General features: G+C 33.7%; 1 long non-coding RNA gene across 3 annotated transcripts in view; it reads right to left on the bottom strand.

The window, feature by feature from the left end:
- Nucleotides 1-26,961, bottom strand: part of LOC112657630 (uncharacterized) — an 82,466-nt gene that overhangs the window by 37,020 nt on the left and 18,485 nt on the right. For all 3 annotated transcript variants that reach the window (XR_007412469.1, XR_007412468.1, XR_003135185.3), the window contains one exon: nucleotides 2,703-2,861. This is a non-coding gene — a long non-coding RNA (uncharacterized LOC112657630). The remainder of the gene's footprint in view (nucleotides 1-2,702; nucleotides 2,862-26,961) is intronic.

Below are 26,961 nucleotides of genomic sequence, written 5' to 3'. Positions count from 1 at the left end.
AATATTATACTTTGAGCCTTGGAAAGGTAATAGGTGATCGAACATCAACCTCTGAGAAGCCAAGCATGGGAATTTTTTTTTTTTTCTAAAGATGTATTTATTTATTTTAGAGAGAGTATATGCACACAAGTTGGGGGAGAGGGAGAGAGGGCTGGAGCCCACTCTGTTGAGCTTGGAGCCAGACGTGGGCCTCTACTTGGGGCACAATCCCAGGCCCAGAGATCATGATCTGAGCCCAAATCAAGAGTCAGCCACCCAATCAACTGAGCCACCCACGCACCCAATAACCTGGGCATTTCTATCAGTATATTCTTTGAGTATATCCGTGTATTCTATAATAACAATGTTATTTTGTACTGTTTATTTAAATATAAATGACCCACCACTAGCCAAGGACTTTTTGAGAGGTAAAATTAATGCCAGATTAATTTTTGCATCACTAGAAATTAGAGACCCTGGGACAGAGTAGGGCTTCAATATGGTTTTGAATTATAATGGATGATTGACTTGGTGAATAAATGGAGGAAAGAAAGAATAATTGCCTAATATGTCACCTGTACTACATTAGATACAGGAGATAGAAAGATGAAAAAGAAAAGTCTTTCCCTTAAGGATTCCTCCTTTTCTATCCAGAAGAGTGCCAGAGAGGCAAACATATATAATTCAATGTGAGAATTGTTTAATAGAGTCAGATGCAGGACCAATCATAGCCAATGTAGGATTCTCTGAAAAGTATAAAGTCTTCCATGCTTAGGAATTCATCTGAATTAATAGATGGATGATTTAGTGTATTAAAGTCAAGCAGACATGGTCTCAGCTCTCCACTTTTTATATAGACGGCAAAAATCTCCATAAATAATAGTTCATAGTAGTTTATATAATAATTAATAATAATAATAATAATAAATGAAGATAATAAATTTTAAGATCATATTCATATGACCAAGGGCCAGATGAAGGCATAGATTATTAAAGAGTCTTTTAGTTCAGAAGAATCATTCATCTGGGAGGCCTGAAGACTTTGAAGATGTTTTAGGATTTTAGCAGTCTTAAAAGATTGATTGAATATAAATACATGAAAAAGACTTCAAGACATTACTGATGGGGGAATAAAAACAATATTGTTTGAACAAAAGTAAAAAAACAGCAGTCATAAAATCTTCACCAGCTTAATGAGTGTGTCCATGCAGGAACAATTATTACAATCTGATTCACTATCTCAGCCAGCCTGAAAATATATTCCCACTGTCAGCAAAACTAAAAATGGGGCAAAATGCTTTGGACACCCAATGCTGGGAAACTTCACTTGCAGGATATATTTTTACTAACCATCTGGACCTTTCAAGTTTCTAAGTGAAAGCAGAAAATGTTTAATAAATATCTGACCTCATTTTATGGCCATCCATGGCCACTTCCAAACCAAGGAAGACACAACCTTCTTTTAGAATCACATTTATAAATACCCAAACACTTCGGAAGGATGTTATTTGGGCACAATTCATCCTATGGCAGAAACCCATAAATTTTCTGAATTAATTGTTATCTAAGTCTAACATCTCAAGTCAAAAGCATTTTTCTGTATTGCTACTTGTTTATCTGACTGACTAGCTGTACATCAGAGATTCATTCCCATGACCCTCTCCTCAGGTTCAGTGCATTTCCTAGAGTGGCTCACAGAACTCAGGGAAATATTTTACTTACTAGATCACTGGTTTATTATAAAAGGATGTCACTCAGGAATAGTCAAATGGAAAAAGTTCAGAGGGCGAACTGTGGAGAAAGGACCAGGAGCTTCCATGCTCTCTCTAATTGTGACACTCTTCCCAAATCTCCACATTTTCATCAACCCAGAGCCTCTCTGACCCATCCTTTTGGGTTTTTACAAGGTGCTTCATTACAGAGGCATGATTTATCAAACCATTGGTCCTTGGTGACGGATTCAACCTCTGGCCCCTCTCCCTTCTCCAGAGGACATGGGTGGGAATTGAAAATTCCCAACCTTTAATCTCAGGGTTGGTTCTCCTGACAACCAGGCCCTGGGCTTGGGTGGGGTCCAAAAGTCACCCTAGAGCAAACAAAGACACCTTTATAGTTCTCCTTACTTAGAAAATTCCAAGGGTTTGGGAGAGTGTGAGCCGAGAAAAATATTTTTTCATTATCTGAATGACCAAAATAGATATTTCTTATAAATCATATAATCTCATCCATTTTTCAGTTTAGATATCAGGATTTCCATGATGGTGCAGGTGAGGGGGAGAAGGACTGCAACCAACTACCTTAATCCTCCGTTCCGATGTTAATATACTAGCTAGTTAGAATCAATAATTATCAATATGACATTGTGTATTTTAGAGCAAAATCATTTATTTCTCCTTCAAAGAGGAGCAATCCCATTTAAGATGCTCAACCAACAGCCTGTATTAGTGGAATACAGGCAGATATTCATGAACTAAAGCAATCCTACTACCTTCCAATTTTTGTTTTTCTCTTTTATTCATATTTTCAAAGCTGTAACTGTTTCCCTCTCTCTCTCTCTCTCCGTCTCCCCTCCCATTTCTCTCTCTCTCTCTTTCTCTCTCTCTCTCTCTCTCTTCCTCTGTGTCAACTCTTCAACCTTGTATGCCCTGGCTGAACAGAGGAACCCTCTAGTGGCTAAGTTTTCCAACAAAATCTACAACTGTCTTCACGAAATGCAAAAGTACCTGTGAAGTTGGGGGGCAGGGCTGCCATTCCATTCCTTAGGTATTCACAGAAGGAGCTGACATGCATTCTTCTGCTTGCTAGCCATTCAATGGGATTCTTTTCTTATCTTTTACAATGCAACATCCAGAAGCTCTTTAGTTGGCTGCTCTCGTCCTGGGCTGAAGTGACAAAATGCAGCATTGGGGAAAGAGATGCACACTCATCATCCAACCTCTTTCTACAAAATGTTTCTTTTCTATTCTGTGCTGCCCCCAGAGAACAGATAGTGCCCCCGTAATAAATGAAGTAGGAGATTTAGTCATCAGACCTTAAAAAACTCATGGCATGAATCCTTGCCCTTGAGAGAATTTGCTGAGTAGCATGAGCCAAGCTATTTTCTGACTACTTGTGGTTAATATCAAATAGAAACTAAATGTTTCAGAACCACTCAGACAGCCATCTGCTGTTTAAGGGACCTTTCTCGCGTGAGACGTGAGTTTCACTACACTTCCCACTTCAGATTTGGAAACCTGGTTCTTTCAATATAACCTAGAAGGTGAGAGTCTGAGAGGTATTGGAAGAGCCTCATTCCCCAGGGCTCTGTCTGGGGCCAGCAGCCATGAGAGAACATCTCTCAGATTTTAATTAGTTAATTAAATGTCATACTTAACCCACAGTGGCCCTCTTGGTAAATCATTTGAGCAGTGCTATTACCAGAAATCATGACCACACTCACCTATAGACAAAGAACTTGAGAATTTGAGTATGAGGAAGAAAAGAATATATCAGTTAAGTCTCTCTCTCTCTCTCTCTCTCTCTCTTTCAAAAACGAAAGAAAATCTGACTCAAACTAGGTTAGACAAAGAAGGGAACATGCCAACACCATCCTCTTAGAGGTACTGGTCTTCAGTGCTTCAGGCATGGTGGACTAAGGTGCTCAGAGCTAAGTTTCTCTCCACCTCTTAGTCTTTCATTCAGGATAGAAAGGCGGTACTGTAGCTTGACAGTTCTCATCTTCAAATCTAGCAAGTTAGAGGATCTGTCTTTCTAAAGCCTCAGTGAATTTCACAGTGTCTCCTATGATGTTTCTATCATTATTCTTTCCCTTTTGCAAATCAGATAATTGAAACAGAACTATTAAATTGTTTGTGTAACAACACACAGTTTCAGTGGGTAGAGACAGATATTGAAGCCAAATATGATTGATGAGGTGGGTATTTGGTATTTCTTTAATTATTGTATTTACAGCTACAGTGTCTGTGCATCTGAGGGTGAAAGCATGTGGGTTACACCAAAAAGCAGAGTATCATTTCTGATCTTGACCCTAATACTTTTGTCACTTCTCTTGGTACACTCTAGCTCTTACCCTGATCTGTGCTTTGTGACATCCACAAACTAGACCCCAAATATAACCTCCTTGCCACGGACCCCTTTTCAACTCCTCCTCTTCCATACTCAGCCTCGTTTCTCTACAAAGCCTTCAATTTCAAACTCTTAAATCATGTTTTTTGACGTATAAATGTCTGTACCTTTTTAAACTCCTTAAATCACTTGTTTTAAGTATATGCTACTTTAGATGGACAAAAGAGCTTTGTCTATCTCTGCTAGACCCTTTTTGTGACATTAAGCAAATTAATTAACTTCTCTGGGATCTACTCTGCTGATGAGTTAAAAGTCTATAAAGTGACTTGCCATGCGATCTTGTAGACTCAAAAAGATCTAGGTAAAGGGTCTAGAATAATATCTACACAACAGGGAGTCATAAATGGTAACTATTATTATTGGTCCCTACCTCTGAAACTTCTTCAACTCTCACTTTTATCCACCCAGAGAAAATTTGAACAAATGAAAGTGTATCTTAAAAACACCAAACAGGAAACATGTAAGGGTGATATTGGGGAAGCTTACTGATGCTGAAAAGCCCAGCTTCATTTAATATTTTACTGGATATAAAAAATATATGTTACTGGACATTTTTGAACATAAGAGAGAAAAAGAATGAAAGATAGCAAGGTTGTATAAAAAGAAATAAAATTATTGTTGCTTTCTTTGAGAATGATTGTGTATGTGAAGATCCAGAGATCATCAAAAAACAAAATGTAAGAATAAAAAATTTTTAAACATGCTTTTTTTTTTTTCAAGTTAAATTTGAGATTCAAAAAAAAAAAAAATGAAGGTAGTACAGAGCTGCCTGGTTCCTCAGTTAGATAAGCAACCAACTCTTGATTTTGGCTCAGGTCATGATCTCAGGGTTGTGAGATTGATCCTTATGTCAGGCTCCGCACTCAGCAAGGGGTCAGCTTGTCCCTCTCCCTCTGTCCCTTCCTCTGCTCATGTTCTCTCTTTTATTTACAAAAATAAATAAATAATATCTTGAAAAAAATTAAAAATGAAGATAATACAGTTTCTGTATACTGTACATTCAGGTTCACCTATTACATATTTGTCATAATTAAAGTATTGATGTTGGTATATTATGAAGTATAGTCCATATATTATTCAGATTTCCTCCATTTTCTTCTAATATCCTTTCTCTGTTCCAGGATCCCTCCAAAGACACCACACTACATTTCATAGTCAGGTCTCCCTAAGCTTCTCTTAGTTGTGACAGTTTTTCAGACTGTTTTTATGATCTTGACAGTTTTGAAAAATACTAGTCAGATAATTTGCAGAATGTCCCTCATTTGGGACCTATTTCATGATTTTCCCATGATAAGAACAGGGTAAAGTGTTTTGAAGAGGAAGATTATAGAGGTAAATCCATTCTTATCACATCATATCAAGAGTACAGGCTATTAATATGACACACTGTTGATGTTAACCTTCATCAGCTAACTTGAGGCAGTGTTTGTCAGACTTAGACACTGTAAAATTACTCTTTCTTTTTTCCTCTTCTCTATATTATAATCTGTAAGAAAGTCACTATGCAGAACCCACACTCAAGTAGGCAAGTGTTACACTCCATCTTGTTGCTCGATATCTACATTAAAAATTGGGATTCTCTATATAGGAGATTTGGCTCTTCTTCCATAATTATTTATTCATGTAATAATTTATTTATGTCAGTATGGACTTATTATTTATTTTATTATTTAGGTTATAATTCAATACTAATTTATTTATTTTCTTGTTCAAAGTGCTCCAGGTTGGCCACTAAGAGCTCTTTTAGGTGGTCCTTATATTCCTTTAACATATCCTTATCATACTGGGGGTTTTGGTTGGTAGATCCGTTGGTTTTTGTATTTTGTTGGTCTGAATACTTATTTCCTGGCATCACAAGCTGCTTCAGGATCTGTATGTATGTTTCTTTCCCCAGTCTTGGAATCTTTCATTTCTCCAAGGAGCTCTATTGCTTTTACTGAGTAATGGTATTAATCACCAAAGTCTTGGCATTAGATGTATTCATTGTCCCTGGGATTTAATATGTTTGGATTCTTGTGTCATACTCTTCATCCTATTTGGAGATTCCCCCAAATTCCTATTTTTTTTCTAACTCGCATACCCTAAGATTTACTCTTTGCACTATAAAGTTCTATGAGTTTCAGCAAGTGTTTAATGTGTTATATGCACCAGTATACTACCATAAAGAATAGTTTCACCAACATAAAAATCCCCTGTGCTTTACATATTCAAACTTCTTCCCAGGCTTCAGGTCAAAACATTAGCTAACATTTCACTGCTTCTATAGTTTTATTTTTTTTTTTTTTTCCAGAATGTTGTATAATTGGAAACATTCAGTTTGTAGTTTTTTTAGTCTGGCTTCTTTCACTTAACAATATGCCTTGAAGATTAATCCATTTCATGGTTTTATAGCTCTTTTTGTTGTTGACTAGTATTCCATTTATATGGATGGATCATTGTTTATTTATTTATTTTTTAATCCACTCCCTCATCAAAGGATATCTTGCTTGTATTCACTTTTCGGTGTTTATAAATAAAGCTGCCGTAACACTCATGTGCAGATAAAATGCACACATATTTTCAAATAAGCAAATATATATAATCATGAATATTGGATTATATAATAAGACTATATTTGGTTTTGTAAGAAACTGTCGAACTATCTATGAAAACAGCTGTACTGTTTTGCATTCCCACTAACAATAAATGAGAGTTCCTGTTGCTTCACATCCCAGCCAGTAATTGGTGTTATAAGTTTCTAAAATGTTAGTCATTTCATCAGTAAGTACTAGTATCACATTGTTGTTTTAATTTGCAATCCCTTAATGACAAATAATGTTGAGCATCTTTTCAGACATTTATTTGCCATCTCTTACTTTTTTTAAAAATCTTGATTTCTAAAGTGTTTGTTAGGATTCTTCCTTCATTTTTTAATTAAGTTGCTTATTTTCTTATTGCTGACTTTTAAAAGTTTTTGTGTCTCTATGTTGCAAATATTTTCTGTCATCCTGGGCTTGGATTTTTATTCATTTAGCTGTGTATATCTATCTAACTGTATCATGGACTGTGCTCTGTGTTATTAATCCTGCCTTGGGACCTCAGTTATCTTTTTTTTGTTTTTAAAAGATTTATTTATTTATTTATTTATTTATTTATTATTTATTTATGGGGCATGAGGGGCAGAGGCAAAGGGAGAAAAAACTCAAGCTTATGTCACTCTGAGTGCGGAGCCCAGTACAGGGTTCAATCTCACAACCATGAAATCAGGATCTGAGCCCAATACAGGTCAGTAGCTTAACTGATTGAGCCACCCAGGTGCCTTGGGATCTTGGTGATCTTCATTGAATTAGCAAACCAAAAACCTGAAGGGATGATTTTCTTTTGCTAGTGACAACAATTATCTTATGTATTTGTCAAATTTCCTCCCACAGATATTATAAAATGTCTTTATCTATATGATAATACACTGAAAAAATACTGACTCTAGGATGTTAATTTATAACATTTTGTAGTGTGCCCATGGCTACTATGGCAGTAGAAATGAGTTGTCCATTTTGTTGAGCTAGTTTAGCTTTAAATGTCCTATAAATTATTCTTTCTAATATAAATTCTAGCTAAATATTACAAATAATATAACCACACAATCATTGTGGAAAAGAACAGAGTTACACAAATTCTGTGAGGAAATACAACAAATCAGCATAGATTTTTCACTGAATAAATTGTAAGATTTTATGGCCTATCATTACCAAAGATCATGTTGGGAAAATGTTTTAAGGATAGAGTTTGTTTTTACTCTTTAAATCATTATTCGTGGGCAGCCTGGGTGGCTCAGCAGTCTAGCTCCTGCCTTTGGCCCAGGGCCTGATCCTGGAGATCTGGGATCGAGTCCCATGTAAAGCTACCTGCATGGAGCCTGCTTCTCCCTCTGCCTGTGTCTCTGTCTCTCATGAATGAATAAATAAAATCTTAAAAAAAATAAAAAATAAATCATTATTTGTTTCTATGCAATTCAATTTCCAGCCAACCATTGCCTGCAACTGATGTTACTTCCAGTAGTAGTGTAATGCAGAAATTATTCAAGTAGAGTCTTTTGAGAAGATTGTTTTCCTGTCCCCATGTTACAGATGGGAAAATTGAGGCTGAAGGTTTTAATGACTTAGAAATGGTCACATACCACATACTTCCAGGTGGTTGGAGATATTGTTAAAGAGTTGGTTTATCTGATTCTAATGCTTTTGCTGTTTTTTTTTTAACATTTTGATAATCTCTCCCTGCACAGCCTGTTGTGGACAGATGCCTCACTGGTCATGGATTTCACTAAAAAAAAAGGGGGGTGTCCTCTTCCTGTAGCTGTTAATATGTAGAGACAAATAGGAAATTAAGAGTATGAGTGCAGAATGGACTATGATGAACTAAGTTAGGTATATGTCTTCATAAAAATTTTTTAAATCTGGGGATCCCTGGGTGGCGCAGCGGTTTAGCGCCTGTCTTTGGCCCAGGGCGCGATCCTGGAGACCCGGGATCGAATCCCACGTTGGGCTCCCGGTGCATGGAGCCTGCTTCTCCCTCTGCCTATGTCTCTGCCTCTCTCTCTCTCTCTCTGTGACTATCATAAATAAGTAAAAAAAAATTAAAAAAATTTTTTAAATCTGAAGCAGAAAATGGAAGTCAAAAAACTAAAAATAAGAAAAGAAAGATAAACATGAAAGTAAATGAGGGAATATTAGGGAAGTGTTTTTTTTTTTTTTTTTCCTTTTTTCTGTCCATTTCTTGGCTATTATGTGTGGCTGGACCATATCAAAGGAACAAGAAGCATCCAGGCAAACGCATTTTAGAAGGTATGCATTTAAAGATATCAATATTAAGATGGTTTGTAGAGGATATGCACACTTTGGACTCCTTGAATTGGCATCTCAGTTCTGCATCTACTAGCTGTGTGTCTTTTGGCAAATATTAAACTTCTCTATTCATCAGTTAATCCATCTGTAACAGAGGGATGACAACAGTACCCACCATAGACAGTTGAATGCTAAATGAGCTAAATGAGTTGATACACACCAAGCACACAGAAAAGTCTCTGGTGTAGAGTAAATGATAAATAAAATTAGTTTATTAGCTCACTACACTGTGGTAGCAAAGCTCTTATCTTCAAGCGACATTCTGCCACTGTGAGTGTCTCTGTGTTTTTCTTTTTCAATGTTGTTGTTAACTGGCTAACTCTCTAGCTCCAACATAAGCTATCAGGATCTGCCTTTGTCCTACTCGTTGCTATGTGCCTCACTTCAAGGAGAGTATTCAGCACTCAATAGGAACTTAATCAGCATTTCTTGGGTAAACTAAACGAAGTGATGTGCACAAGGCCACATTCTGACCTCTTGGAGAAGCCATGTTGATCAACACGCTGTAGCCTCTTTTTCTTGGTAAAAACAGATGTCCTGAAGAATGGACTCATTTTGTACTCAGAGATGCTTGAGTTTAGTTATAAAGGGTATAGTAATGTGAGATATAGCGGGATTTTTTTTAAAGAGAGCAATTTATAAGCTCTGGAATACAAGGACTGGCTGCAAAACCTCTCTAAGCCTTTTTTTTATGGCATGTGAAATGAGGTAAAAAATGCCTATGGAATTGGAGCCCCAGGATGTAACATGGAAATATCAATTTCTTTCGTATTTGTGCCATCTTCAGTGGTTAGGATTTTTGGCCCTAGGCTGTAAAGGTGAGGCCATTTTCAAGGCAACTAAGTGCTTCCTGATTATAAATCTGCTGAACTCCATATAGGAAATTCCCTTGAAAAATGCCCTGAGCATTTAATGTCCCTAGAGTGGACATTGGTTGATTTATTGTAATAACAGCTGTCTCTTCTGTCTTGCTGGGAATTAAGTGCCAGTTGCCATCATTTACCAAGACATAACCACAGTGATCTTTCTTCTTTTCCCTGAAAACTGCAGCCACTTCCTTTCTCTGGGTCTTTCCCTTTGCTGCTCCTTCGTTCTCTATATCTGTTACCAAGAATGTCCCATGGTTTCCTTTTTGTCATTCAGATCTTAAACCATATGAACTCATTCAAGGGACCTTCCCAATCATCTTACTAAAGTTCCCTGAACTCCCACAAACCCCTACTATAATACTGCTTTAAGGTTTACAGAACACCTGTGGCTGCATGAAACTACCTTGTTTAGATCTTGGCTTATGTGATGGTCATTAGGCTCTTCTAGACTACTCAAAGGCCTATGAGAGACCATATTGGTCACTTAACCTCTGTGTCCAAGATTTTTATAATCCCAGATCTGTGACCAAGAGTTTTATAAGAATACTAGTCATATAAGATTAGAGACTACCCTAATGACCTCATTTTTACCTCTGTAAAGGGTCTATCTTCAATGAAATTACATACTGGGGTTAAAGACTCAAACATAATATTTGGTGGTGCAGGAGCACAGTTCAACCTATAACAGTGAGATATGCCTTTGTATGGGCATTTTAATTATCTGGTATGTTCTGTAATTTTTTTTTAAATTTATTTTTTAGTGGGGTCAAGACTTGCATTTCCCTTGTCAGTAATCTGGTTCACTTCATACCCTGAGTTACCTACTCACTGATAGTATCTAATAACATCAAGTTAATATAAAAATCATCTTTTAATTGCATAATGAGCTGGCAGATAAAAAGAAAAAAGAGTGATGCCTGGTGGCTCAGCAGTTGAGCATCTGCCTTTGGTTCAGGGCATGATCTCAGAGTCCCAAGATCGAGTCCCACATCAGGCTCCCTGCATGGAGCCTGCTTCTCCTTCTGCCTGTGTCTCTGCCTTTCTCTCTCTTTGTGTCTTTCACGAATAAATCAATAAAATCTTTAAAAAAAAAAGAAAAAGAAGAAAGAAGAAATAAAGAAAAGAAAGAAAGAAAGAAAGAAAGAAAGAAAGAAAGAAAGAAAGAAAGAAAGAAAAGCAAGCGTCATATGCTATAGACTATGTGAAAGTTCATGTCCAGAAAGATTGTCAGATAACTGAAGAAGTATTAATATATAGCCACTTGTTGAACTTGCATAAACTTCAGCTTTATTATAAAGGATACATATTTAGTGTAAGGTTGAAGAAGAAAAATACCATATTTTTCCATACCATGGTACCTGTCTTGAATAAGATGCTAGATAGAGAAAATGATGTCATTTCTGAAGGCAGTTCTCATAAAGTTCAGACTACAGAACTTATTTGGGAGGAAAACCATTTCTGGTGAATAATTCAGCTTCAATTATTCAGCTTTGATTCAACATAGATATTGCTCCCCAGGAATTGTTCAGAAATATGTTCAAATTTTCTCTGTAGGAACTCACTTCAGTAATCCTTGCAATTAAATATCCAAGCAATATGAGTCACAATTAAAAGTAAACCACCAAGTCACAAGGGAAAAGTGTACCATGATCAAAAGCCAACAAAAACTGTAGCAGAATGAAAAATGCAAAAATAGTATATGTGGAGATTTACATTACACACACATATACACACACCCCTCAATATGTTTGAAAAATAAGAGATTGAATAAAATAGTGATTGAGATAATGAAAAATAAAAGATAAAATGTTATTAAAATAATAAATATCATGTTTTTAAATTACCAAATACACATTTTCAAAATTAAAATCTAATTATTAAAAGTAAAATTCTGTGAATAAGTTTAGAACAGATTAGAACCAGTTAAAGAGAAAAGTAATAAATTGCATGTCAGGTTAAATAATATATATAATGCACCAGCAGGAGTCAAATAGTTGGAAAATCTGAAAGAAAATTTTAAAGACATTAAAAATAAAGTCTGATATATGAATGATTTAGGGTTCCAGAAAGAAAGGAAGGCTTGAATGAAAGAGTGGCAACCTTTAAGAAATATGTTTGGGCTGTTCCCAAGTTCATCAAAGGAAGCAAAATACAGGTTAAATTATCCCTGTTTTGTCCAAGAAAAGGAAAGGGATGAGTAGGGTGAGAAAAAAGAAGAAATGAGAAGAAGAACAGAAAAGAAAAAAGAGAAGAAACATAGACTAATTTGTGACAAATTTATCTTGAAAATAAATCTGAGCTAGAAGTTAAAAATGCTATTTTTTAAATTTTATTTTTAATTAATTATTTATTTATTTAATTTTATTTTTAATTTTTTGTCTGCTATTTACTCAGAAAGCTGTTAAACAAACAAAAGCTTCTTTTGACACTTGACCTTAAATTTCTACTTTTGTACTGCTTATACACACAGTTGGCCCTTGAACCTTTGTGCAGTTGAAAATCATGTATATCATTTTGACTTTCCCAAAATTTAGCGATATAGCGTACCATTGACTAGAAGCCTTACTTATATCATAAACAGTTGATTAACACATATTTTGTATGTTGTATGTTCTATATACTATATTCTTATAACAAAGGAAGCTAGAGAAAAAAATGTTATTAAGAAAATCAGAGGGAAGTTAAAATATGCTTATAGCACTGTACCATGCTTATCAAATGTAATCTGCATAGAAGTAGACCCATGCAGTTTAAACTCATGTTGTTCAAGGGTCAACTGTACTACGTCATTAGGCACTATGGAAGAGCTTTTATTTTAAGCAAATATAAATGCCTTTTTTTTTTTTTTTTTTGTCCATTGGAGAAGTGCTGTTTGGTAATAACTCTATCTTCTCTGCTCTAGAATAGATACTTTTTCATAAATGCTATACATTTAAAATTTGGACTTTATCTTAACATATTTTTTCTCCTCTTAAAAATGTGTTCAGATATGTTGGTGTTTTGTGGTTTCCACTCTAATTTCTGGACCTCCTACATGGTACATTCAGGCTGTGAGCAACATGTAGTGCTACATATCAGATTTTATCTAGACCTCCTCCCGTAATGCTGCTCCTTTGGCCACTCTTACCGTAATGTCCACTGTGCTATGCCACGTGTGATATTTCTCTGGAAGGCTTCCAGTCTCAATAACACCACAAGAGGGAGCATAGGGCACTAAACATGAGCTTCTTGTATCTTCTCAAACCTATCTAAGTGTTTCTATGTGTCCCTCTCCTCTCTTGCCCTATGATGGTCAGTGCAAAGGAGACAAGTAAAAATATTCACATTTTACTGCCTGCTATACTCTATCCTCTTTTGCACCAGAGCTTCACCTCCACCATTAGGTCTCTCTATTTCTTATGGCAAATTCTTTTTAGGCCCTATCGTCTTTCTTTCAATTTGCCCTCACCTCTCTCTAGGATAATAACACAAAAGGATGCAGGAAATGAAATAAGATTATAAAAAAAAGATAAATGGTCATAAGTTTCAAAATAATTATTCTTGTTTGTATTCAATGAACTATAATATCAAGTATTCTTTGTCAGTTATCAGATTCCTACTTTCCTTTTTATCTGCATTAGTTGCACATGATTCCTTGGTGGAGGATGTTAAGAAACTTCCACAGGGGGAGATATGCAAGAACAGTTTGAGAGCACTGCATAAATATAGGCTTCCCTAAACAATCTTGCCATCCGCTCTAACAAACAAGTCATGTGACCCTCCAAATAATTCCTATAGGACTGATTGCTCTTGGCTTATATTCCTTATCACATTCTCAACTACTCTTTAAAAATCTCACTGAAGTCTTTTTGAAATCAGAGAAAATTGGGCAACCCAGTGGCTCAGCGGTTTACCACTGCCTTCAGCCCAGGGTGTGATCCTGGAGACCCGAAATCGAGTACCATATCAGGCTACCTGCATGGAGCCTGCTTCTCCATCTGCCTGTGTCTGTGCCTCTCTCTCTCTCTCTGTGTGTGTGTGTGTGTCTCTCATGAATAAATAAATAAAATCTTTTAAAAAAATTGAAATCAGAGAAAATTCATTGCAGCTGGACCATGGAGTCAACTGGAAAGAGATGCAAAGTGAATAGTTCTAAGAAACGATTCCCTGCAACACAATTCAATTATCACTTTCATGGAGGCTTCCAAAACCTTGCTCTGAGCCATTTTTTCCAATCTGCTTTGGATTCTGCATCCTCACTTGATCTGAAATTTCCCAAGTTTGAAACCCATGATCATCTTGTCTCATTGCTTGATCCTGATGCTCAAAGCCCACACTTCTTCTTTTCACTGTTAACACTTTAATGTGGCATTATTTTATGAAGCAGTGCAAAGCTATTTTATTAACTCATTATATCTAAGAGTCAATACAATGTTTTGACAAATTATTCTTTACGGAAAGTTAAAGTATTTCAATACTAGTCTTTAAATATGATCCATCTGGCAGTTAAAGAATTAAGGGTTCCATCAGAACAGACATTCCTGAACAATAGCAAAAAATATATGATTATATATTATATATAAAGATTACTATAAATAAGACAAAAAAATGGGGATTATTGAGCTTAAGAATAATATTGTAAATAATGCCTCAGAGTATTGTCATCACTTGATATTCTAACATATAAAGAATATGTCATTTTTAGAAAAGTATGGAAGATCTCTTGTTCACCTTTCGGATGCAGATTTTCATAACTTAGCATGAATTTTTGACCCTTGAGTGATGAAGACTGACTACAAAAGGATTCATTCCAGTATTCCAAAAGTACTCCAAATAAGAAGGAACGACCAATATACCAAATACCAAATATACTAAATATACCACCAATATACCAACAACCAAATATACTAAATATACCACCAATATACCAACAACCAAAATGTTATTGGTAAAACTACCTCTTTTAAAAATTGATTCTACAGTTATTAAGTGAGAAACCTGAAAAATGGTTTCTCATAAACAAAGCTATATCAAACATTCAATGCTTTTAAATGTGGCAATAACTAAAATTTTTGAAGTCTTATAATTAAAATCTGATTTTATTTCCTTTAAGTAAAGCAGTGTTCTTGTACAAAGAAAGGGAAAAAAAGATAGATGTTCCTAGAAGCAAGTAAAACCAAGTGTCCATAGGATATAAACTAATGTTACCTTTCTATTATGTTTGCAACAGGAATTGAACTTAAACCTCACACAATACATCCGCAGCCCCTTTTCCCACTATTTACAATGGGCTTATGTGAAATATCTCCCTGACCCCTGAAGTTATCTACTTCACTAGACTGAGGTCATGTAAATCTAACCATTGACTATTATTTAGCTAGATAAGAATTAGTCTTTTCATTGTGAGATAATAAATATTCACTGCACCGTGGGTATGTGCAAATGTGAAAAGCAAAACAGAAGGTAAACCCTGGTATTATTCTGAATCTTCAAAGTGCTGAGCATAAATTTTCTTGGTTTTCCCCCTGAGTTTCAAATGAAATGCATTTCAATAACCATTGGAAAGCAGATCTACTTTTGCATCAGGAGGAGGTCCTGTATATAGAAAAAGGCTTAACCATGAAGTTGTTCAATTTCTATAATTCAAATTGCTATAGGCAGAGGCTCAGTAAAATGTTGACATGCCTTGGAGTGTATCCAAGCAGAAGTCTGGCACTGATGGGAGTGTAAATACAAAAAATATAAACAAAACACTAAGATTTAGGAAAAGACAGCTTTATGACCTACTTAGATATTTGAAAGTACTTGATGTCTTATACTTGTATCTTTCTATATTTTTCTTAATTATCTAGACAGTCAAACATATTGCATCATCTTACACAAGGGAGAAGAGAATGTTATAGGGAGATATTAAATGTGTGAACTACCTTCTCAAGTGATGGAGTCAAATAATCAGATCTGGATTAATGTTTCTAAGAAAATATTCAGTCAATTATAGTTATTTGTTGCTTACAGTTTGTTAAATGACCCATTAATAAAGTGAACTTACATTTTGGCAGGATGGAAATAAATATCATAGACATAATTCATTTGGAATATTTCTAGGCAGGTGTATATAGTATCAAGCAGTCTTTGGTATTTCTCATGCATTATTTCCTACCAGTTCTACCTATCCAAACTCCCAATTAGTCTAAGAGTTAAGAAATATAATGTCAAAGCTCAGAAATAATTACAGGGATTTTTGCATTTATGGGAATACAAAAATATCCAGTATCCAGCAAGGTAAAATTCAAAATGTTAAGCATCAAATCTAAAATTACCAGACATACACAGAATCGCAAACGTGACATGTACTCAAAAAACATACTAATTAATTGGGAAACTCAAATTGACATAGATGTTAAAATTAGAAGATAAGGCTATTCCAACTATTATTATGACTGTATTTCTTATGTTCCATGAGTTAAATCATGACTTGGAAAAAAATATAAAGACTAAATAAACTTCTACAACTGAAAATGTTAATGTTTAAAATGTTAAAAAAAAAACAGCAAATTAGATTTGCAGAAGAAAAGATTTCTGAAATTTACGACATAGTAACAGAAACTATTTAAAATTAAACACATGCATAATCAAATAAAAAGTTAAAAGGGCATCATGGAGCTGTAGATCTTCAAGAATTTTAATATATGTGGAATCAAAATCCTCAAAAGAGGGGACAGAAAATATTTGAAGACATAATAGACCCAAATTTTCCAAATGTGATAAAAACTATATATCCACAGATCCGAGAGATTCACCAAACCCAAAGGGCAAGAAACATGATCTTATGTTTGAAAAGTTTAAAAATGTTAAATTTTTTTAAATTTAAATTTTTAAAGTTTTAAAAGTTTTGTAATTATAATTATAATTATTATACTTATTATTATTATATAATATTATATATTATATATAATATTATATAATAATAATCAAATTGCTCAAAAGCTAGTAATAAACAGAAAACCTTTAAAGCAACCAATGAGGAATGGGAAGAACCCTACTTTCAGAGGAACAAGGAAACACATGACAGCACTTTCTTGTCAGAAAAAAATGCAAGGGATAAAAATGGTAAAGCAGCAGTTTTAAGTAAAGAAGGGAAAAAGAGGCCAACCTAAGATTTATTTCCAGTAAAAATATATTTTAAAAAATAGTAAAAATGAAGACTTTTTAGACATGCAGAAGCAGAAATAACACCACCTAAGACCTGTACTATAAGACATGTTGAACAAACCCTTTAGGCAGAAGGAAAATACCAAGTGAAAATAAGGATCAACATATGAATGAAGACCAGAAGACATGATAAATAAATGTGATTTTCCTATTATATAAATTTACTTAATATTGATATTATCATTTAATAGTTAATATTCAATCCAAAAATATATAAGATAGGTAATACATCATGACCAAGGATATTTAACTACATCATGACCAAGGAATGCCACTTTTTTAACAAACTGAAAAAGAAAAACATAAGGTTATCTCAATAGACGCAGGTAAAGCACTTGGCAAATTTCAAAGCCCTTCCTGATAACTTTCAGCAATAGGATTGAACTTTTTCAACCTGATAAACGGTATCTATAAAACCTACAGATAGCATCATGCTTAACAGTGAAAGGCTGAAAACTTTCCCTCTACCATCAGGAATAAGATAAAATGTTTTATTCACCATTCACCCTTTTATTCACCATTCTACTACAGGGGTCTAACTAGTGAAATCAGGCAAGAAAATAAACAAGTCGTCCTGATTGTATAGGAAAAAGTAAAGCTGTCTCTATTCAAAGATGGCATGATATTTTACATAGAAAATATACAAAAATAGAAATCGACCAAAAAAAGACACTAATCATTTAGTAAGTTTAAATTAGGGACACAGAACTAATATGTGATAATCTACAGTAACTAGCAAAGAACATACAGAAATCAAAGTTAAAAATGACATTTTAACAGCATGAAAAAGTATAAAATATTCAAGGATAAATCTGACAAAAATTGTAAGATCTGTGTGCTTAATCAGTCACTGAACACAGCAGAGACGCCACAGCACACCCATTCCTGGAAGACACAGTATGTTTCTCAGGAGCAACCTTGGCTTGAGAACTCCTTTGACAGTCTCATCTAATTTTCTCAAGAACTTTACTGCAAATGAAAGTGCTTTCACCAACCTTTTTCCTGAATTCAAGATCATACCTGCATCATGGTCTAACACCCCTCCTCCCCCATCCTGGTTTCCCCCCCTACCAATTTTGGTTCACAAATTGTTCCTCTGATAAATGCCATGGAGGCTTAATCCAATCTTGACATCTACTTCTCACAGAACTTGGACTAAAACAATGATTAAAACCACATACACTCTGTGCCAAATATAAGCCCTAGGACAGTGGTTGAATATATTTTAGAATTATTTATGCAATTTATCAATCCAATAAGCCATTTCAGACAGAAGCTGATATCCAAGAAATGGATTGCCATACCTCTACACTTTGCCTATTTTTCCTTTATTCTGTTGGCAATCTTGAAACACTGAGAGTTTTTAGAACTTTATTTATTCTACTTTAACAAAAACAATTACTCATTCTTATGATCTCAAACAGAGTACCGTGAAGAAAATTTACATTTTCATTGGTTGGAAATGTACTATAGTTCAATTAAAATCTCAGGGATTCTGATATTTTATAATTTTATATAATTTTTTAAATATTTCCTTTTCTTTTACTTATTTTCAGTCATATAATACTACTGCTAGATAATTAGGAACTGCAGGTAAGATAAAAGGTAATAATTTATAATAAGGAACTAGTGTGACTTCTATAGGTAAATATCCTGAATATTCTTAGTACGTAGAACCAATTGATTTGTAATTTTAATGGTCTTTATTTCTTGGCTAGATAAGGCATATTTGATTTTTCCCCTATTCATCATTTCTTTTAATAAAAAATTTGAATAGGGCTTTTTTTTTTTCATAAAGATGTGAAAGGGAAGGTAATTCTTAGCCACACTCCTCAGTCATGAAACAATATGAATATGACAGCAACTTACTGGCTTTCAACCTCTACTCCTATTTCTTCTAACATGCAAGCTAAAAATAGTCTTGGATGTTGAAACTTTAATAATCTACTTCTAGGCAATTTAAGAGATTTCACAGGTGAATTTTAATTTTTCCCACTTATTAACTGATTCTAGAATTTAATTCATATTAGGTACAACCCTAGATTACAATAACAACTCCAGATATCAATAACATAATGCAGCACATTCTTACTTCAGACATACTATTACGTATAATCTCTATGTCATATACAGACATACGCACAAACTCGTGAATACAAATTCATGCATACACACACACAGAACAGTTCTTATGTTGTTAAATTTGATTAAAGTTGTAAGCAATATGCTACTAAGACTTTTATACTGATACTGCAATATTTACAATGTCAAAGGTGTTAAAATAACACTAAATTGTAGAAAGTATAGTTATCAGTAATAAACAGATTGCTATTCATCTCTTTCCAAAGGTTGAGATTTGCATAGTTATAGGAATGACATATCTGAAATTATTTTTAGGGCAACCAATATAATAAAGTTATTTTCAACCTTAGTCAGTATTCATTGAATGCCAAGACAACCATATAGGGCAAAGAACAGTCTCTTCAACACTAACAAATGTTACTGGAACAACTGGATGGCCACGTGCAAATTCTCACACCACACACAAAAATAAAATAAAAATGGATCAAAAAGATCGAAATATAAAGAAAAAAACTACAAAACTCTTAGAAGAATATATAAGAATGACCTTGACTTCTGCAAGGATTCTTAGATAGAACACCTAAAACAACGAAAAAAAAAATAAAACTGGGCTTTATAAAAATGTTAAAAGTTAGTGCTTCAAAGAACATCATCATGAAAGTGTAAGGACAACCCACAGAATGGGCTTAGGTATTTTAAAATCATATATCTGATAAGAGACCTGTATTTTGGAATATATAAAGAACTCTTAGATCTCAATAGTTGAACAACTCCATTAGAAGATGTACAAATAATCAGAATAGACGTCTCTATAAAGAAGATACACAAAAGATCTATGTACATGAAAAAATACTCAATATCATTAGCCATCAGAGAGATGCAAGTCATGGTGATTATAATAAAAAAAAGGCAAATAACAATGACAATGCAGATAAATTTGAACTCTCATACACTGCTGGTGGGGATGTATAATTGATCAACCAATGAAGAGATAAAATATGGTATATCCACATAATTGAATATTACTTGGAAATAAAAGGGAATAGGGCAGCCCCTGTGGCTCAGCAGTTTAGCGCCGCCTTCAGCCCAGGCTGTAATCCTGGAGACCCAGGATCAGGATCCAGAGCCACATCGGGCTCCCTGCATGGAGTCTGCTTCTCCTTCTGCCTGTGTCTCTGCCTCTCTCTGTGTGTGTCTCTTATGAATAAATAAATAAAATCTTTAAAAAATAAAAAATAAAAGGGAGTAAAATACTGATGCACCCTACAGAATAAAAAAAAATTAAATGTCCCTAAAATTTATTGTGGTAATGGTTTTATCTTGGTGAACACACTAAATACCATTGAACTGTATAATTTAAACTGATGAGTTATATGACATTTGAATCATATCTCAATAAAGCTTTGAGAAAAATGTAGTCAGTAGAATTGTTAGAACAAATCTCTCAAGACTGGAGCTATAATGTTGAAGGAACTTATGGATATTATCTTTACTGATAATTACATAACTTCTTAATACATCTTATGTGTGTGTGTGAATGAGTAAAACATATTTATTAGCTTTCCTTAAGTCTGAATCTCAGTAATAAGTCAGATTTTCCTTAATACATCACTTGAAGTTGATTTCAATGGTGGGAGACAAATTCATCTCATGAGTTATTTTCTTGTCAGTCATCTAGGAGACTCCCAGCACCCTAACCTCTAATGCTTCTTATGAAAACTCAATCAAGGAAACAAAGCTCTAGACAGAGAACTAACTCTTTTTAGTCTTTGGTAAAGAGAACACATTTCATTCTTTTATTCATGTCTGTGGATAGCTAGATCCATTCACTTTAAGAATGGTAAGCTCTGGAACCTCCATAGTAAGTAATCTCACTGGGGGAAAAAATCCTATATTTATCTCAGCTTAGCATTGAACTAAATGAACTAAATGGCAAAACCTAGGAAAATGTGGTATATTTCCAATCATCTGATTATTCTTTGATCTTTGAAACTTCTGCATTAATAGCAATTTGTATTAATAAATCATAATAATATTTTAATAAATAATTCAACTCAGTGTATTTTATTCAACAACCTTTAGCTTGCTTAAATGTTCATTGCACATTTTTTTCATCTAAGAACCAGATAATATTTTTAATATGGGGTTAAGTTTTAAAATAATTAATTTAGTTCATGGCATTAGTTCCATAAAACAATTTCACTAAAGACAGAATTGTAAAATCTCAATGTGAATCTATAAAACATCAATAAAGTTTAATTTGAAAAGTTAACAAAGTCCATGGAGACTCAACCACATTTTATTACAATTCATTGTACTTGCAGTTAATATTGCCAAGATGTAGAAATATTATGGCAAATAAGGCTTTCTCAATTTTTTTCAAAATTACCACTGCGGTATCTATAAGGACAATAGTACAGTTATCACAGAATGAAGAAGACAACAAATAAATGTGGTAGAAAGACACAAAGGAGAAAGAAGGAATAGGAGAAAGAGATTTACAGCATGCACATATTTTTCCCTTCTCTTTTAAACTTTATTGTGATGTTTCTAACATATAAAAATTTTATATATTCATGGTGTACAACTTGCTGTTTTGAATTATGTATATACTGTGAAATGATCATCACGATCAAGCCCAATAGCTTACTTATCACTTCTACATGATTGCTATTATGTGTGTGTGTATGTGCAGTGAGAAGATTTAATTTAAATCTATTCTATTGGCCAACTTCAAGTATACAATACTATATTGTTAACTATTATTAACATGCTGTATGTCAGATTTCTAGAATTCATTCATCTTGCATAACTAAACCTTGTACCCTTTGACCACCAACAACATCTCATTCCATTCCTCCTCTGCCAGCAACCGCCATTCTATATAGCTTCTTGTGAGTTTGTTTTAAATTCCACATAAAAGTATGATCATATAGTATTTGTCTTTCTGTGCCTGGCTTATTTAACTTAGCATAATGCACTCCAGGTTCATCTATATTGTTGCAAATGGAAGGATTTCCTTCCTTTTTAAAGCTAAATAGTATTGCCGTGTGTACGCACACGTGGACGTGTGCACTTGTGTATACTAACTCTTTACCAGTTCATCCACTGGCAGTTATTTAGGTTGTTTCCATATTTGGCTATTTTGAACAATGCTTCAATGAACATGTGAGTACAGACACCTCTTCCAGTCCCAATGTTTATTTCCTTTGAATATATATTTAGATATAAAATTGTTAGACCATATGATAGTTTTATTTTTCATCTTTTTAAGAACCTCTGTATTGTTTTCTGTAATGGCTTTACTAATTTACATTACCACCAAGAGTCCCTTTTCAGGGTGCCTTGTTGGCTCAGATAGTTAAGCCTCATACTCTTGATTTCAGCTCAGGCCATTTTCTCAGGGTCACGAGATGGAGTCAGGTGTTGGGCTCTGCGTTCAGAGCTGAGTTTGTTCAGCCCTCTCCCTCTGCTCCTGCTCTATGCTCCCTCACTCTATCTCTCTCTCTTTACCTCTAAAATTAATTAATTAATTAGTTAGTTAATTAATTTAAAAATTCCCTTTTCTCCATATCTTCACCATCATTTGTTTTCTTTTATCTTTTTGATAATAGCCATCCTGGCAGGTGGTAGGGTATAGCTCATTTTGGTTTTGGTTTGTATTTCATACTCCTTGATTTCCAAATATATTATAAATCTTTGATAATCAAAACAATATGGTACAGACATTAGAAATAGAAGAACAGGAACAGAAAAGAGAGGCCAGAAATAAATGAACACATTTTGGGTCAGCTGATCTTTGACAAGTTTGGCAAGAACACACTATTGGGGAACGATAGTCCCTTTAATACATGGTGTTCGAAAAACTGAATATTCATGTGCAGAAGAATGAAAGTGTCCTCAAGTGTCCTCTTGTACCATATACCAAAATCAACTCAAAATGACTGAAAAGTTAAATTTAAGACCTGAAACTATAAAACCACTAGAATAAAATACAAGGGAAAAGTTTCTTGACATTGGTCTTGGGAATAATTTTTTTGGTCATGACAACAAAAGCACAGTCGACAAATACTAAAATAGGCAACTGGAATTACATTAAATTAAATAGCTCCTGCACAGCAAAGGAAGTAATCAACAGGATGAATAAGCAACCTCTAGACTGGGAGAACATATTTGTAAACCAAATATCTGATAAGAGACTAATATCCAAATTATTCAAGGAACTCACATAATTTAATAGAAAAAAAAAAAAACAGGAAAAGGATCTGAATACACATTTTTCAAAAGACATACAAATGACCAACGGGTGAACCACAAATAAGGAACAAAATTGCCCTTCAAGCACATACTTTTGACCAGTTTTGGGAATCTATCTTAAGGAAAACAAAATCATATGTACAAGATATTCATAGAAACCATATTATAATGGCCAAATGTTGGGCTCATACAGAATATTGCTACCGGCCCAGTTTCTATTCATTGATCACTTGCATTAGCACTTTCAAAAGGCTATAAGAAGCCAGAAAATTACAATCCTTTGTAATGTGAGTCTCCCTGAAAACAGTCTGAAGAGCGATAATACAGAGATTCAGACAAACTATCATGAGCTAGCCCACATGCTTGCTGTGTCCTGCTCATAGCAAAGAAGCATTTATCAAGTGTCAAATGGGTGCCAAATGCTTTGATAGGAACTATCAGATTCTTACTGGATAAATCACCAAAAAAAGCCATGTTTCAGAAAGCATCAAATGGGTCCCAGTGAAGAGAGAGAAAAAAAAAAAAAAAGATTTTCACTCTAGAAGATCAAGTTTTCAGATAAATGAAGGTTGCTTATGTCAACCACAGGAGGAACAAGTCTTGTATACATTGACCATAAATCAGATTTCTTTCATGTCCAGTGTAGGTCACCCAATAAACACCACACTCTCTGCCTCTAAAATTTTGTTTATATTCCTTTCCTTTTACTTATGTAAAGCCAATCTTTCCACACTCAGTTATAGTTTTAACAGTTCTATGAACCAGTCTTCCCCAACATTTCATTTCTGGTGCATGTTTAACAAATGATAGGGGCATTTGTTTAACTTATTAACTACTTAGCTATTATTTATACGAAATATATAACCTAATATATAGTTATATACACATTATTTATAGTATAAATATATTTTATAATATACATAAGGCAATATGCATAAACAAAAACACATGAGAAATAATTTTTAGATATTTTATTGTATTTTCCCATAAATGATGAAGGTATTTCTGTGGCAATAAACAGATCTCTGTATCATCTCTCTTGATGAGTTCATAATAATCCATTTATAGACACGTGGATGCACCAAAATTGACTTGACCATACAGATATTATTAGATACAGGAAAAAAAAAAGCAACACTGTAATAAAGATCTTTATACATATATGTCTGAATACACACTTTGCTTTTACTACATCCTGAAATCAAATAATCAAATTCTTAGCTATGAATTATTGGCTTAGACATCCTACAGTATTTCTGTAGCAAATGCCTCCAGGAAGACACAATCAATTTTTACATTCATGAGCCAGTTATGAATTTTTTCCTTAATTGTCTCAGCACTACTGAATCACATCACTATTTTTAAATCTATTTTTAAATCTAAATATGATAGCTAAAGGTAATATTTTACTGTTTTAGCAGTTCATATCTTTTCTATTTACAATTATGATTAAACATCTTTCCTTGCTTTTTACAGTTTTCTAAGCTTACACTTAGAAAAAGCTGATCAAATTATATGGAAGTATCTATTCTCAGATGATTTGTTAGAATTTTCTGAAAAGTTATAGAAGCTTGGTAATATAAAAAGTGTGTTTGTTGTTACATTTTGAATATATTTGATGATTACTGTCCCATTCAGGTTAAAAGCTGTTTTTTTAAATATGGTTTTATCCTCTATTTTATAATAGCAAGCAGTTTTATTCTTTCTATGAATAGCTTTGCCAGTGGTTTATCTTTCAAAAAATTTAATCTTATCTCAATTCGTAAATTCTGTTAATTTTCTAGCAGTACCTATTCTCCTTAAAGGTATGTGCATATGAGTGTGTGTGTGTCTAACTATATGTGCCTTTCCTTGATTGCATAGTTTATTCTATTTTTTTTCTTTACTAATAAAAACATTTAATAACATTTTTTCCTCTTTATATGTTTTGGGATAAATACCGTAAATTTTTATATGTATGATTGTCATTATAATTGCAGATTTTATTTCCTAAAACTTTGGCAAAACTTTTAGGTAGATTTGTTTTAAGTTTATAGATATTTGGGAATTTTTATTGATTTCTTTGGATAAAGGTGATTTTCTTTCTTTTTTATTGGATGGTGGTTAGCTGTTATTAATTTAATGTGCTATTCTACTGCAGTCAAATAATATAACCTCTAAAACATCTGGTTTGGGCTCTGATATTTTCCCTGAATCATACTAGATCAAATTTTGAAATATTCCATTATGCACTTGAAAAGGAGCTACAGCCTTTGTATAAAGAGAACAGATTTTTTATATATGAATATGTTAATAATCTATGCAATTAATTATCACCTACATTATCTGAAGACAAATTATATTAATATGTTATTGTCAACTTATATAATTGACTTTAATATCAATTTCACTTTACTTTTCTAACTACTGTGGCTTGTGGCAATATTCAATACTCTGTGTTCATCAAAGTTACTTAATTATCTTATCATTGTGAATTGCATCCTTAACTGATTTTTAAAATGCCTACTTATTCTGTTTAAATGTTTTTGCCTTAATACCCATTTCATGGTATCAGTAGTGTGACATTGTGATAGTGTGACAGGGAGAGTGATAACAGCAATAACTCTGGAAATTGTGGACAAGTTATACATAACTATTTACCTAAGTTTCTTTAGTTATAAAATGGGGATAATATTACCTTCCCTATAAATTGTCTCTGAGGGTTTGCAACGCTGTATAAGGAATAGTATTCTTTTCTGTTTACATTTTCCTGAAAATGTCTTCTTACTTTTACACTTTTTTTATACTTCACTTTCAGACCATTTTTTATAATCAACACTAATATTTTGTTTTCGAAGGGAATGACACTATATGGGGATAAACTTGTTTAGCAGATCTCTTCTGTGTACTGAGCAAATAGAAACCATGCTATCCACTGGGATTTGGAGCCAGAAAACATGGGATCCAACCTCTCAGTTCTTATGCTTTATTACCTTTGGGAAAGTCATATAACCTCTTTAAGACTTAGTGTTCTTATTTGCAAAATAAGAATAACACCCACTATAAAAGTCTGATGAGGTTCAAGTGAGGTAATATACAGGAAAGCTTTTTAGACACTAAATTGGTGTTACACCATTGCTATTTACTAAGTCAATGAAGATTCACAAGCCCTTACAGAATCTCCTGGGACAAGATATCTTCAAAATTCAGAATATTTTATATTTCAGAAAAGTGATTCAGTACATGTGCCACTCATTAGATTGAATGAGGTCTGCATAATCAAATACATTAATATTTCTGCAACAAAATAGACAAATATTCCTACCAAGTGAGATAAATAAAGAGTACATCTAGTTTTGTGACTATATTTAGTACAAATTTCATTCTTAACTGAGTTAGAGAAACTTTCCATTTCAATAGTTATTGGATTTTGGAATTGGGATTGAGAAATTTTGATCTGTATTTCTATGATCCCATGATGAAATCCCGTTTTGGGGGGAAGTTCAGGCAGATTCCATTTTTTAAAGAACATTTATGAAATGCCTAGATATCTGTGTTGTATAAACATGAAACAAAAAAGAAAAAAATAATGGGATTTC

The sequence above is a fragment of the Canis lupus genome, chromosome 8 (genome assembly GCF_003254725.2).
Source record: "Canis lupus dingo isolate Sandy chromosome 8, ASM325472v2, whole genome shotgun sequence".
Classification (NCBI taxonomy): Eukaryota; Metazoa; Chordata; class Mammalia; order Carnivora; family Canidae; genus Canis; species Canis lupus.
Note: the sequence above shows the minus strand (reverse complement) of the source record. Positions and strands in the feature narration are given on the sequence as shown.